Here is an 11,388-nt window from a genome sequence, read left to right as displayed (position 1 = left end):
GGAGTGCAGAATTTGAATTAATACTTTCATTGTTATAAATTATGATCAATCATGGAGGAGGAAAGAAAGGATGAATCTCGCCGTGCCCGGCACAGCCACAAGAATGGAGCAATTCTTTCACCTCAGATTACGGCACTCCCTAACTTCCGTGGTCCTCCCTTCCTCTTAGAACCCTTCAGCTTTCTTAAACGAAACCTGCCTTCAATTTGCCACCACACCTTTATTTCCCTTACTTTATCTCCAACCCATTTCAGCCCTGTTCGTTCCTGCTCCTCAACGATTAACCTAACTGCTGCATGGTTTTGGGCCCATATGTAACTCCAGTCGAACTCCATGTGTTTAACCCGCCCTCTGAAGTGACCCTGGAAGCCCCTCAGCTACCACAGTGTTCCAGGAAGAAGGCCTACCACCACCTTTTCAGGACAGGTAGGGTCAGTTAACAAACCTACATAAGACCATAAGGTGAATAGTGGAAGATATAGGGGGGATGTCAGAGGTAGGTTCTTTACCCAGAGAGTAGTGGGGGCATGGAATGCACTGCCTGTGGAAGTAGTTGAGTCAGAAACATTAGGGACCTTCAAGCAGCTATTGGATAGGTACATGGATTACGGTAGAATGATATAGTGTAGATTAATTTGTTCTTAAGGGCAGCACGGTAGCATTGTGGATAGCACAATTGCTTCACAGCTCCAGGGTCCAAGGTTCGATTCCGGCTTGGGTCACTGTCTGTGCGGAGTCTGCACATCCTCCCCGTGTGTGCGTGGGTTTCCTCCAGGTGCTCCGGTTTCCTCCCACAGTCCAAAGGTGTGCAGGTTAGGTGGATTGGCCATGATAAATTGCCCTTAGTGTCCAAAATTGCCCTTCGTGTTGGGTGGAGGTGTTGACCTTGGGTAGGGTGCTCTTTCCAAGAGCCGGTGCAGACTCGATGGGCCGAATGGCCTTCTTCTGCACTGTAAATTCAATGATAATCGATGATTAATCTAGGACAAAGGTTCGGCACAACATCGTGGGCCGAAGGGCCTGTTCTGTGCTGTATTTTTCTATGTTCTATGTTCTAAGACATAGGAGTAGAATTAGGCCACTCGGCCCATCGAGTCTGCTCCGCCATTCAATCATGGCTGATATTTTCTCATCCCCATTCTCCTGCCTTCTCCCCATAACCCCTGATCCCCTTATTAATCAAAAACCTATCTACCTCTGTCTTAAAGACACTCAGTGATTTGGGCTCCACAGCCTTCTGCGGCAATGAGTTCCACAGATTCATCACCCTCTGGCTGAAGAAATTCCTCTTCATCCCATTTTAAAGGATCGTCCCTTCAGTCTGGGGCTGTCCCCTCGGGTTCAAGTCTCTCTTACTAGTGGAAACATCCTCGCCACGTCCACTCTATCCAGGCCTCTTAGTATCTTGTAAGTTTCAATGAGATTCCCTCCACATCCTTCTAAACTCCATCGATTATAGACACAGAGCCCACAACCACACCTCATAAGACAAGCCCTTCATTCCTGGGATCTTTTTTGTGAACCTCCTCTGCACCCTTTCCAAGGCCAGCACATCCTTCCTTCGATACGGGGCCCAGACTGCTCACAATACTCCAAATGGGGTCTGCCCAGAGCCATATACAGTCTCAGCAGTACATCCATCCTCTTGTATTCTAGCCCTCTCAAAATGAATGCAAACATTGCGTTTTCCTTCCTAACTGCCGACTGACCCTGCACGTTAACCTTAAGTTAACTGGAAATCTTGAGTCCCTTTGTGTTTCTGATTCTCAAAGCCTTTCCCCATTTAGAAAGTAGTCTATGGGTCTATTCTTCCCACCAAAGTGCAAAAGCTCAACACATTTCCACGTTGTATTCCATCTGCCACTTCTTTGCCCACTCTCCTAGCCTGCCCAAGTCCTTCCGCGGCCTCCCCACTTCCTCAATACTACCTGTCCCTCTACATATGTTTGTATCATCTGCAAATTTAACAACAAAGCCCTCAGTTCCTCTTCTAGATCGTTAATGTAGAGAGTGAATAGTTGTAGTCCCAACACTGACCGCTGCGGACCAACACTAGTCACCGGCTGCCATCCTGAAAAAGACCCCTTTATCCCCACTCTGTGCCTTCTGCCAATCCTCTATCCTTTCCTCTAACACCATGGGCTCTTATCTTTGGCAGCCTCCTGTATGGCATCTTGTCAAAGCTCTTCTGGAAATTCAAATGGATCACGTCCACTCTTTTATCTAACTTCCTTGCTACCGCCTCAAAGAATTCTAACAGATTTGTCAGGCATGACCTCCCCTTGACGAAGCCGTGCTGACTCAGCCCTATTGTACCAAGCAGTTCAAAGTGCTCCGCAATCTCTTTAAAAAAAAATAAATTTAGAGTACCCAATTTTTTTTTTCCCAATAAAGGGGCAATTTAGCGTGGCCAGTCCACCTACCCTGCATGTCTTTGGGTTGTGGGGGTGAGCCCCACGCAGACACGGGGAGAATGTGTAAACTCCACACGGACAGTGACTCGGGGCCGGGATCGAACCCGGGTCCTCAGCACCATAGGCAGCAGTGCTAGCCACTGTGTCACCGTGCCGCTCCTACTCCACAATCTCAACCTTAATAATGGACTCTAAAATCTTCCCAACGACTGAAGTCAGGCTAACCGGCCTATAATTTCTCATCTTAAACAGGGGTCTCACGTTGCCATTTCCCAGTCCTCTGAGACCCTCCCTGATTCCAGTGATTCCTGAAAGAACACCGCCAATGCCTCCGACATCTCCTCAGCCATCTCCTTCAGAGCCCTGGGGGTGTAGGCCATCCTGTCCGGGTGAGTTATCCACCTTCAGACCTTTCAGCTTCCTCAGTGATGGCCACGACACTCGCCTCTACCCCCTGACTCTCGAGAAAATCGAGAATGGATGAAGAAAATGATCTCGAGGGGCCCATCAGCTTCTTTGCAGGTTGTCTTTCCGTGCCTGGCCTACACTTTCTCCAAACAACAATACCGGGTATAGTTTAGAGAAAGATTGACGATACAAACATAAACATATCATACCTTCATGGAGGCAAGGATATTATTGCCATAGAGGGGGTGCAACGAAGGTCCACCACACTTGTTCTGGAGATGGCGGCACTGTCTTCGGAAGGGAGATTGGGGGAAGCTGGGCCTGTTTTAGAGTTTCGAAGAACAAGAGCTGATCCCATTGAAACCTCAGAAAATAATTCAAGGAATAGACAGGGTCGATGCAGAGATGTTTCCCTTGGTTGGGGGGGGGGCACAATTTCAAAATAAGGGGGAAGCCACTTAGGGCCAAAATGAAGAGAAATTTATTTACGCAGAGGGATGTGAATCTTTGGAATTCTCCACTGCAGAGGGCTGTGGAAGCTCAGTCATTCAGCATGTTTAAAGCAGAGGTGGATACATTTCTGATTGACAATAAAGGGTTATGGGGATAGTGGGTGTAAAACGCTGTGTCCAATCAGCCATGATCGTTTTGAATGGCAGAGCAGGTTCGACGGGCCGAATGGCCTACTCGTCTTCCAATGCTCCTAAAGGGCGGAGATCTCTGACTATTACATGCGATATAAAGAATTTGTAAAATAAATCATCATCAATAATTACTGATTCAACTTTAACTTGTTTCGAAGCACTTTGCAGTGTGACTTGCCTTTGCAGTGCAGTGACTACTCTTATGGAGGCGCATGCTGCTATGTGGGTTAAGAAGGGGAAAGAGCCCGTTGAGAGGCAGGAAGCTGCACAACAATCTATGTCTCATCCAGCCTTGACAGGAAGTCTAGGACGCATGCAGCAAACGTAGCTGCTCACACAGCAGAGAAGCCAGACACAGCATGGAGGACCTCCTACCCGCTCCCTCCTCTCACTCTGCAATGTGGAAACCCTGCCCAGTGTAGGAGAAGCAACATTTCAGGGTAAGAAACTTCATTGACTGGTTTTATAACTTTAATAGGTACTTTGTAGCGTGAACGGGCCTTTCTTCCCTTATACATACATTAGACACACACACACATGTACCCACAAAGGCATAACATACAAACTCTCTCACACACACACGTCTGTATACTTGCCCAAATACACACACATCAATATTTATATACACACAGATGCACACTCATTCAGACATATGCGTACATAGTTACACACACACCAACACTCATGTACACACACACACACTCATGTGCTTACAAACACTCATACAACCAAACACACTCATACACACATGCAGACAGAAACACATTCACTCAGACACTAACACAGAACCCCGCACAGTCAAATATAAACACACACACTCACACTTTCTGGTATGATTTAATTGAGCAGTAGCAGGTTAAATCTGCCCCTCCATATTCCAGGGCTTTGACCTGCATAGAAGCCTCTAGACACCCCAAGGTGTTTTATAGTGAGTAAAGAAGTACTTTTGTCGCGTAGCTGCTGTAAAAATGTTGAAAAAACTCAGCAGCTCAAGTGGGCACAGCAAGCCTCGACAAACAGCAATATGACAATGTGACAATGTGATAATCTGTTCTGGTGACATTTTGACCGAGAGGTAAATATTAACTCGGACAGCAGCTCCCTCCCTCTTATTGCTCCTCTTGACTGCGGGATAAATAATACCAAGGGCAGGAGTTCCATTGCTCTTCGTCCATAATAGTGACGTGGAATCTCTTACATCTACCCAAGAAGGTAGACAGGTGTCTCATTCTAAATGGCACTGCCTCTGATAGTGCAGCACTCCCCGGGTGCTGCAGTGAGCGTGCGAGTTTACATTCTGTGTCCAGGTCTCTGGAGTGGGACATGAACCCTCAGCCACTGACTCAGGTGTGTGCATGTTAAATACTGAGGCACGACTGTCTCCTTACAGCCTGAACTTCTGGAGGAAGCAATAGAACTCACTTTATGTTTGTGCTTCGCCAGACAGTACTAGTCAATGGAACACCCTGGAGGCCATTTCTGGCTTCCAACCTAGGAGTGATTGGACGGCATGGGTCCCTCGCCCTTGTGGGTCCTGCCTGATTCTAATTCCTCCGATGCCAGGAGCTGGAATTCAGCTCAGGCAGGTTCCGAAAGGGAGAAGGGGTCGGCCTGGACCCCCGGGTTACCCACCTGACCAATCAGTGAAGCCAGAGACCGAAACCGCCAGTGAGCCAAAAGACCTCGGTCCGAGTCCCGGCCCAGGATTTGGTGGCCAAGGAAGGTGCATTCATATTGCGTTGAGTGTCAACTCGTAAATTCATCCAACACCCCAAGGACAGGTGGTGGTAAGAGTGGGAAAGATTCCTGGTCTCGGACCCGGGTAGCTCGGTAGCACAGTGGTAGCACTGTCACTTCACAGCTCCAGGGTCCCAGGTTCGATTCCCGGCTTGGGTCACGGTCTGTGCGGAGTCTGCACGTTCTCCCCGTGTCTACGTGGGTTTCCTCCGGGTGCTCCGGTTTCCTCCCACAGTCCAAAGGTGTGCAGGTTAGGTGGATTGGCCACGCTAAATTGCCCTTAGTGTCCAAAAAGGTCAGGTGGGGTGACTGGGTTACGGGGATAGGGTGGAAGAGTGGGCTTAATGCTCTTTCCAAGGGCCGGTGCAGGCTCGATGGGCCAAATGGCCTCCTTCTGCACTGTGAATTCTATGATTCTATGGTCAGCCATGGGCTGGAAAGGAAATTGGAGTGTCGACCATCACTATTCGTAGCTCCAGACTACAGTGTGCATGGTGAAGTGCACGTTGGCAAAGCAACTCAGACTCCTTGGGGTGCTGGATCGTAGATGTGGATCAAATTGGTGCCAAACAGCACAGGGTTCAACCTTCCCTGCCCTACCTGGGATGCTGCTGTGGGTCGGACCCACCTTTGGTCAGAGAACCGAAGAAGAATAGGGTAGTGCGTGGCCCAGAACCATATAAACGTTACAGGAGTGAAGGCTGTGTTCTGGGGGAGGGAGGGGTGCTGAGGTAGGCCGCAAAGACACTTGGATTGTCAGCAAGAACGTCCTGTTTGTCATTTATTTTAAACTGATGCAAAGTTAAAGAGTTAATATGGGATAGTATGACACAGCAGGAAGCCACTCCGTCCATCCTAACCATGCCAGTCTTTGCCAGCCAGTTAATCCCACTTCTCTGCCCTTTCCACATAGCCCTGTGCACTGTTGCCCCATCTGCACACACTTACAGGCAACGTCATCCAGATCATTACAGGAGCATTTATCTTCTAGAATAATCTTAGTGTTGTGGAACACCTTCAAAACTATTGCAAAGCGTGTCCTTACATTTTCGTTCTGTTAATTTTATTTGTGTTTCAGCAGTTAGTGAGAGCTGGACATCCTTCCCTCAAACTCGCTGGCTCTTTACCGCGCAGCCCACTCCTCCCCACACCCCATTTTAAGGTTCTCCTTAAAACCTACCTCTTTGACTGAACTTTTGGTCATCTATCACAATCGCTCCTGATGTGGCTAAGTGTCAGATTTTGCTGACAGTGCTCCTGTGAGGCAGCAATGCTCCTCTGAGGTTGCAATGCTCCTGTGAGGCAGCAACGCTCTTGTGAGACAGCAATGCTCCTGTGAGGCAGCAATGCTCCTGTGAGGCTGCAATGCTCCTGTGAGGCAGCAATGCTTCTGTGAGGCAGCAATGCTCCTGTGAAGCAGCAACGCTCTTGTGAGGCTGCAGGGGCTGGCTTAGCACAATGGGCTAAACAGCTGGCTTGTAATGCAGAACAAGGCCAGCAGCGCGGGTTCAATTCCCGTGCCGGCCACCCCGAACAGGCCCCGGAATGTGGCTTTTCACAGTAACTTCATTGAAGCCTACTTGTGAGAATAAGCGATTATTATTATTATTAGATAGGGGTGGTGGTGGTGTCTGGGCGTTAAAAAATCCAGAGGCCCGGGCTGGAGCCATGGGTTCAAATCCCACTCGCCCTGGTAGCTGGTACAATTTAAATTCAATTAGTAAAGCTAGAATTGAAACTATCATTGTCTGTTGTCAAAAGTCTATCTGGTACACCGTAAAGGAAAGGGCCGAAGAAGTAAAGGGAGCCGGAATGTTCTGTGGCCTTCCAGTTGCAATTAACGGGCTCACCCCGACTGCTCAACTTTACAGGAAGCGTCTGTCACGCATGTCACTGCCAGCAATAGGTGACCCAGAATGGGAAAGTGATACATTCTCAAACTCCGTGCCTTGACAAATAGGAGGATTTGTCATCATAAAACACGGTGACAGTTGATGTCATCATCGGGGTTTTTGGCTGAGAAGAGATATTAACTGAAAAAATGGAGCAAGGGGGTATTTTTTTTATTCATTTATGGGATGTGGGCGTTGCTGGCTAGGCCAGGATTTGTTGGCCAGCCCTAATTGCCCCTTGAGAAGGTGGTGGCGAGCTGCCGCAGTCTTCACCCCCCACTGAGCTCTTGGGATGGGTTTTCCAGGATTTTCACCGAGTGGAAGCGCAGGAATGGGGGATATATTTCCCCGTCAGGATGGTGTGTGTGCGTATGGTTCGGAGGGGAATCCGCAGGTGGTTGCTGGGTGAACACTGCCCTGGTCCTCTGGGGGGGCGGGGGAGGAACCAAGATCGCGTGTTCGGAAGGTAGCACGAACCTTATGCAAAGTTTAACAAACACAATAAATGCTTAATGACTCGCTGCAGGGACTGAGTCAGTCACTCCCCCTCTGGAATATCCCCCTGGCACTGCCGTCATTTCTCACCATTGTGTTTATAGTAGTCTGGTGACCAATGGCACTGAGCTTAGCAACCCTGAGGTTGTAAGATCGAAACCCACAAATAGCGAATTGAGAAACTGAATGTGGGAAACCTGCTGAAGCCTGGCCATCTGTCAGCTGACAGCAGTGGCGTCTGGCCGAGAAAACCCAACATGTCCTTCAGAGAAAGAGAATGTGCGCTGCCCCGCCAGGCACTCTGGGCAGAATTTAATGCAGGCGACAGGGGCTTTGTCCACTAGCTGGAGGGGCGGCTAGAGGTCCTTCTCGCCTCTTTTGTGGACAGCCCACCACTTTCAGCACTTCAGACGCAGCAGCCACCCATCCCGGGGTTCAAGAACCCTGGGGGAAACCCCCCCCCCCCCCCGGGACACCCCCCCCCCCCCTCCCCCTCCGAGAGCTGTTAGCCAATCAGAGGTTGGCAGCTGTGAATTGCAAGCAGTGCCAGTAGAAGCAGCCACCCAAGGCCTACTTAAAGGCTTCAGTTGGCAACAGGACAAGTAGGCTGTCCATGTGCCCCTGCCCCCCCCTCCCCCAACCAACCACAGACTTAATCAGGGAAGAGGCAGGAAGATGGCGGGGTCCCCAAATGCCACCCTCTCCCCCAATTAAATGCCCCTTCCGCCACCAAACTCACTTTGGAGCTGGACAGAATTATACTCCGCCCTCTGTGTAAGTGACTCCTGTTGACCTCTGGAAGGTGAAGGGAAGGCCACCACCACTTTGTCAGGTCAACCAGCGAAGGGCAAATACATGTGGCTCTGCTAGCAATGCCCACATATTAGAATTTTTAAAAACTGTTTTCAAAAGCAAAACCACAGAAACAATCAGAGTTCTTTATCAATTGTGTTTGCAGCACTGATTTTTTTGATGAAGACCTGTTGGTCTATATGTCCTAGACCGTAACACACCCTGATTCCCCCTGGGGTGGTGCCCCGACCTACAGAACCTTACCTTTTCTGAGATGCACCTCATGGGCCCAGGTCTCTGTCCAAGACATTATCCGAATGGCCATTCTTTCCATGTGAGCCTCAACAGTGAGCAGGGGAAGGCTGGTCTACGATGGAGCACTTCATAGCAGAGAAAAAACTGCATCTGTACTTAATGTCCAGCACTGGATCACTGGAAAACAGGATCATTGGATAGCGACCTGGGGCATGTCTGATTTATAGAACATAGAACATACAGTACAGAAGGAGGCCATTCGGCCCATCAAATCTGTACCGACCCACTTAGCCCTCATTTCCACCCTAGCCCCGTAACCCAATAACCCCTCCTAACCTTTTTGGACACTAAGAGCAATTTAGTATGGCCAGTCCACCTAACCCGCACGTCTTTGGACTGTGGGGGAAACCAGAGCACCCGGAAGAAACCCACGCAGACACGGGGAGAATGTGCAGACTCCGCACAGTGACCCAGTGGGGAATCGAACCTGGGACCCTGGCGCTGTGAAGCCACAATGGTAGCCACTGTGCTACCGTGCTGCCCTTGTTTTGTTTTCCTGAGCCCAGTGCTGCTGAAGCCAATTGCAACACCTCAACTGTTAGTGGCATGTTAGTTGTATTGTTAAGGTGCGCAGGTAAACAGAATTAAATACTTTGAGCACTTGTAAAGCGAGACCGTTGGGAAACCGGGTCAGTAGGTGGAAAGCAGACATATGCAATGCTGCATTTTATAAATAAACCTATGATCAAGAAAAGGATTGCGTCACAAGTTTCATTCTTCAATAACTGGTTTGGGATCAGGTTGATATCAATTACCAGGCTGGGTTTTAGCAGAAGAAATTTGCATTTCGCTCCTGCCTGACACAACTTCCAGACATCACAAAGCCAAGGTGATTCATTTCATGTTGTTGGGCAACACTCACTGTTGCAATATAGGAAACAGAGTGGTAAACGTTTACACAGCAAGACCCCACAAGCAGCAATGAGATAAATGTTAACGGTGATTGGAAAACAATTAATGGCCGGCAGCCCCTGCCCACTGTGCTGAAACTGGCCCAGCAAGCTGAAAGGGTTTTATTTTTACAAGAAGCTGCTAAAATCTTGCAGGGGAGTTTTTGTCTTTTTATTCCTATTTCAGGGAAACTTGAAGTGAGACAACTTCCTATTTGTTTGTAAATTGTAGTTTCCGAAGAGGGACGATGTGCTTTGGTAAATCCAGCACCATATTGCGAGTGTTACTTCCTGGCTTGGCAGAAATTGTTTTGAAATGAGTTTACTGCAAGAAGGAGTGCCTGATGGTGAACTGTTTGATGCCCGTATAGAAACTCCAATATGCCAGCTCCCTCAGCACCTGACACAAAAGCATGTCTTTTTTTTAATCGAGCTATTAGAAAGTTTTGTTTTTAGCTTGGTTTCTCAAACTCGATTTCCAGATGCGACCGCTAATACTCTCTGATCAAAGGCTTTTGGTCATCATTTTCCTGTTTTCTATTGCTCCCAGCACCTGGACGTACATAATTCCTCGGTTTCAATCTGGGATGTACCCTACGCTGCATCTGGAAATCCTGGTCATGTGATGAATCAGGCATTCCCGTCGGATCCAATCCCTGAATTGCAATCTTTGTGCCATGCTTGATCCTGAGATGAGTTAACGATCCCGTCTCGCACCATGGGCTGCAATCTCCGTTTGGGAAACTAAGTTTTTTTCTAGTAAAATATATTTATTCAAGTTTTCCCACAAATTTTCAACAAACCCCCCCCCCCCAACAAAAAGAAAGCAACATGAACACAACAAGTCGAAATTATACATTGGATTTCCCCATGTACAGTAACCCCCCTTTATAACTGTAAACAGCACAAAGAGGGGGGGAAAAAACACCTTGATCCAAACACCCCCCCACGAGAAACCCCCTCCTCCCTCCCCTGGGCTGCTGACCTCCTCCTAACACTCAGCGAGATAGCCTAGGAACAGTTGCCACTGCCTGAGGAACCCCCGCACAGACCCTCGCAAGGCAAACTTTATCCTCTCCAGCTTGATGAACCCTGCCATGTCATTGATCCAAGCTTCCACACTAGGGGGCTTCGCATCTTTCCATAGTAGCAAAATCCTCCGCCGGGCTACCAGGGACGCAAAGGCCAGAATACTGGCCTCTTTCGCCTCCTGCACTCCCGGCTCGTCCGATACCCCAAATAATGCTAATCCCCAACTCGGCTTGACCCGGGCGTTCACCGCCTTGGACATAGTCCTCGCAAAACCCCTCCAAAACCCATCCAGTGCCGGGCACGACCAGAACATATGGACGTGGTTTGCCGGGCTCCCCGAGCACCTCCCACATCTGTCCTCCACCCCAAAGAACCTACACAAACTCGCCCCTGTCATATACGCTCTGTGAGTAACCTTGAACTGTATTAGGCTGAGCCTGGCGCAAGAGGAGGAAGAATTAACCCTACTCAGGGCATTATTCCCCCACCTGCTGCCTCGCAAATGCCCTCACTTGCATGTACCTAAAAGCGTTTCCCGGGGGTAGCCCAAACATCTCCTCCAACGCCCCCAGGCTCGCAAACGTCCCATCGATGAACAAGTCCCCCATTCTTCTAATCCCCGCCCGATGCCAGCTCCGAAACCCCCCATCCATCCTTCCCGGGACGAACCGATGGTTCTCCCGAATCGGGGACCAAACCGAGGCTCCCACCTCGCTCCGTGTCGCCTCCACTGCCCCCAGATCTTCAGCGTCGCTGCCACCACTGGACT

At 49.3% G+C, this 11,388-nt stretch overlaps 1 protein-coding gene across 1 annotated transcript in view; it reads left to right on the top strand.

Annotated features, from left to right (window-relative positions):
• The first annotated feature begins 246 nt into the window (after nucleotides 1–246).
• Nucleotides 247–11,388, top strand: part of LOC140394981 (tyrosine-protein kinase JAK2-like) — a 109,233-nt gene continuing 98,091 nt past the window's right edge. Inside the window, exons 1-2 of the mRNA XM_072482248.1 lie at nucleotides 247–426; nucleotides 3,625–3,906. The gene's annotated coding sequence lies outside the window, so the exon portion shown is untranslated. The remainder of the gene's footprint in view (nucleotides 427–3,624; nucleotides 3,907–11,388) is intronic.

Source organism: Scyliorhinus torazame, chromosome 18, assembly GCF_047496885.1.
Source record: "Scyliorhinus torazame isolate Kashiwa2021f chromosome 18, sScyTor2.1, whole genome shotgun sequence".
NCBI classification, from domain to species: Eukaryota; Metazoa; Chordata; class Chondrichthyes; order Carcharhiniformes; family Scyliorhinidae; genus Scyliorhinus; species Scyliorhinus torazame.
Note: the sequence above shows the minus strand (reverse complement) of the source record. Positions and strands in the feature narration are given on the sequence as shown.